This window comes from Aulostomus chinensis, chromosome 5 (assembly GCF_037954235.1).
Source record: "Aulostomus chinensis isolate RoL2024-O1b breed Wild chromosome 5, RoL_Achi_v1.0, whole genome shotgun sequence".
Lineage (NCBI taxonomy): Eukaryota > Metazoa > Chordata > Actinopteri > Syngnathiformes > Aulostomidae > Aulostomus > Aulostomus chinensis.
The window spans coordinates 25,052,968-25,056,876 of NC_141324.1; the positions used below are offsets into that span (position 1 = coordinate 25,052,968).

The window sequence follows — 3,909 nt, forward strand, 5'->3', positions numbered from 1 at the left end:
CCACAGACGAATGTCACACATCTGCGCGAGCGGAGAGGCTTGATAACGCTTTCATAAACAACACTGTCGGCTGTTTTGCTGCAGCCTCTCTCCCTCTCTCTCTCTCCCTCTCTCTCTGGCTCACTGTCTGACAGCAAGGTCAGCAGTTGTATTATGAGAGCAGATGTGAGTACACCCTGTCCAGCCCCAGAGAACAACAAGAGGGACATTGATTTTCCTGTAATAACATCACTCTGTGTACTGCGGGGAGTAAATTAATCTCATACGTGCAATAATGCGACCAACGCTGATTGTTCATTAGGGGTAAAGGAAAAAAAAAAAAAAAAAAAGCTGAAGGATGTTGAAGGATTCAGGATTCCCAGACAGTGTGTAACAGACTAGCACACTGATAAGCCCTCTCCATTAGCCCATACTCTGTCTAACTGTTATTGGACTTAGTGCTAAGTGGACCCTCGGGGCCGACACCTCGAAGTCGTCTTCATACATCCTGTCTGAAATCAATGAGCGATATTGAAATATGTCACGAGTTGTTCAGTGGATGAATATGTAATTTGGGGTAATGATGCCGGCGGGAGTGCTGGTCTGAGGTTGTACACCTTCACCACAGAATCTGAGGCAGGTGGTTTGAGACGGCCGATGTTGTCGTCCTGTGGTGTATATTTTCTAAAAGAGAAAAATAGATACAGGTATTCTGCACGATTGCACAAAGGACGTAGGAAATAAGTGCAACAAAGGAAGGAGAACTCCTGAAAGAAGGAAAACCCCACACCGAAAAAAATACAACATAAAAAAATGTCATTTACATAGAATATTTGACGTTGACTCAATGTAAATCTTTTCTTTTTTTTCAAACGTACAGGCTAAACTGAATATCGTTTGCGGTAAATCAACACTAAATATTGATACAACGATCGATTACTTCAGCTGGCTTTAGTTGATCCCTTTTTCGAGAGTACAGTAGGAGCTAAGAGACTGAACTGATTTTATTGAGTTAAACAGCCTTTTGAAACAGGAATTTAAATGAAATAAAAGTGTAATAAGGCGGCCAGGTTTTTTGTTTTGTTTTTTGCCATTAAAAAAAAAAAATCTCAAAACGAATCCAACATCTCCTTACTTCATTGCAAGCGTTAATTCAGCAGGAAGTGGAGAATATAGTGTGATTCTGTTGCAATCACAATGGCAAAAAACAACAACAACAACACAAAACGTGGATTCAACTCTCCTGACGCGAATTCCCTCCCGTGATTCTCCTAAGACCTCCACCCGTGGCGACCGCTTTCACCTGCGTCCGCTGGTTTGTTTGTCAGCAAGACCAGGCAAAAAAAAAACCAAAAAAAAAAAAACGAGCAGGCTGATATTCATGAAGCAGAATCCATATTTGGGGCGGGTCCAGACATGTTCGCTAAATACTCGTGAGCTATCCTCTGGACCTCGATGGAGGTGCGCTCTCCACAGAATGTCCTTGTAGTCATGATGAAAGTTACATTAAAAGTTTAAAACTCAGAACGTTGAGAGAGAGAGAGAGAGAGAGAGAGAGAGAAATTATGGGTGAAATGGAGAAATATTTATGAGAACGACTCGATTACAGCAGATTCGTTGACTTTAGAAATCAAAAGCGCTCTTAAACGGAACACGACAACACTCGATCAAACCGTCACGACTGACACAAATGTGACAGAGACATCATCATCAAGGGAATTTCCGAATGTGGTCGTCTGACATTCAACCTCATAAAACCCACCTTTGCTGTTGTGGCTGCAGAGATGAATCATGGCGCAAGTATTATGTCATTTTCACTTGGTTTCCTCTGGCATTTTTTTTTTCTTTTTGGAGGTGAGAGGTTTTTCATTTAATAGCCTATTTATAAATCTCACACGTTTAAATACCAAGTGTACGGAGGTTATAGGGAATTATCTCTCGCAAAGTGACCACCTTAAAGTAGGTGAAAGGGAAGTTTCGACGAGTGACGCATGGAGCTCACTCAGAAAAACGTCTTTAATCGGGTCTACAGTCAACAGCAGCGCGCAGACCCCACCAAGTCCAACGTGACGCACCTTAAATTGCGGTGAGTGTTTTACTAAGAGACTGCATTTAGCACAATTCTTCTGCCGCTTAATTATTCCCTCCAGGGACGAAATAAAACAGCCAACAAGATAAGAGCAATTAAAACAGGATGTTGTTTTTTTTTTTTGCCCCAGATCCTCCTCTGTTTTACATCATTAATTATGCAAGGTTAGTCCTCCCTGTCTTCCAAGGTGACGCGAAGCCACAATGCCTGAGGAGCCGTACCCCTACTCTCAGAGGGGAGGGGGCACAACAACAATGTCAAACATACCATCATGGGAATACAAAATTATGCAAAGGCATTTATCCTCATCTTGCGTGTGGCATTGCTGTATTTGTCTCCTGCCAACAAGGGTAGTAATTTCCCATTTACAATGGTTTTGTGGAGCAGGATGTGAAATAAACCTCACACAATGGTTTTCTATCCACTATTGTTCCTGTTATTGCAGCACACAAATCAATCTGTTTTATTATTTTTGACACATCATCATTTCCATGACCCTTTTTCTTTTCACTTCTCAATGCTCAGCATGCTGTGAGGGCAGAGAGGAGAACTCCGGTGTCAGTGACCTTTTCACCCTCGGGGGAAGCTGAGGGCCTTCATAAGCTGGGCTGGAGTCACATGACCAGTGGAGACGTGGGCAGCTGGAGGGGAAAAGCTTGAGCTTAACGATTAAAATCTAATTCTGTTCACTCGAGATACTCGTGTGCGTCTGGGAGCTCAGGTTGAGGCCGAATGGTTCCAGCTTTTCAGACCCTTTTGCATGAATTTTACAGGACAAATCTGCAAAGAGATGACACTTTATTTTAAATAGAACTCAGTCCGTCACTTTTACTGTTAATTGGTGTTAAATGAATATTAAATGCAGTCAAGTTCTTTTAATTGAAAATCCTAAAACGCTGGCTTGTGATCACACTAGCAACATTGCTCTAGAGCAGGGGTACCCACACGTGTTCCCTGAGAGGGCTAAAACTCTACTTAAAGGGTGGGCCATCAGCTCAAAGCAAACACATCGTCATTGTATTGTTGAAATACCCTTTGTTTATGAACCCTTTACCACTGGCTCCGCCTCTCCATGTCACCTTACTGCACTGGCAACACACTGACAACCTGCTCCAAGTGTCACTCTGCTGCCTGATCAAGTCTAAAAAAACAAATAAATCTCATGTAAAATCCTACAAATGCCACCTCAGAACAAAGAAACCAGCCAGGAAAACCATTTTCATGTTTTAAAATCTATATTTTGATCATTAGGCCTTCATTATTCATTTTACTATTCGACACATGGAGGGCCGAATTGAACTTTTTGGTGGACCAAAGTTGGCCCTCTTACCTTATCTTGGTCAGCCCTGCTATAGTCTCTCAACTGTACATGAGAATAAGTCATTCTCTGCGGGAGCGCACGCCTTTCCCTCAAGAGAGAGAAAAAAATCTGCTGATTTTCTGACATGATGACTTCATTCTCTCAATTAAAAATAAAAAAATTTAGGAAAAATGATATCTTTAAAGAAAATCCCATATTTTACTGAATAATTCTTTAATTAAAAAAAAAAGGTTTTTCTGTATCAATGAGAAAGTTGGTAAATCAGAACGCTATTTTTTTCCTTTCTTCTCAAGTGAACGAAATATGCCTCTGAATGTCTCTCACCCTCGTCAGAGCACTCAGAGCTTCAGCCGAGTCACCCTGATGACATCAGTATGACATCATCTGGGCTGTTTCTCACAATTTTTTGCCTGAACTGGCTGGTCAAAGCCCTCTCAAACCTTTACAACCGTTTTCGCAGGCTCCTCGTGACGAGCTCACCAGCGTGTGAATGAACGAGACTCACATGGAAACGAACATC

General features: G+C 41.9%; 1 long non-coding RNA gene across 1 annotated transcript; it reads left to right on the plus strand.

Annotated features, from left to right (window-relative positions):
• Window positions 1–1,199: 1,199 nt before the first annotated feature.
• Window positions 1,200–2,991, plus strand: LOC147261884 (uncharacterized). The gene is made up of 3 exons (XR_015115884.1): window positions 1,200–2,065; window positions 2,199–2,418; window positions 2,594–2,991. It is a non-coding gene; the product is annotated as an uncharacterized LOC147261884 (long non-coding RNA).
• The last annotated feature ends 918 nt before the right edge of the window (window positions 2,992–3,909 follow it).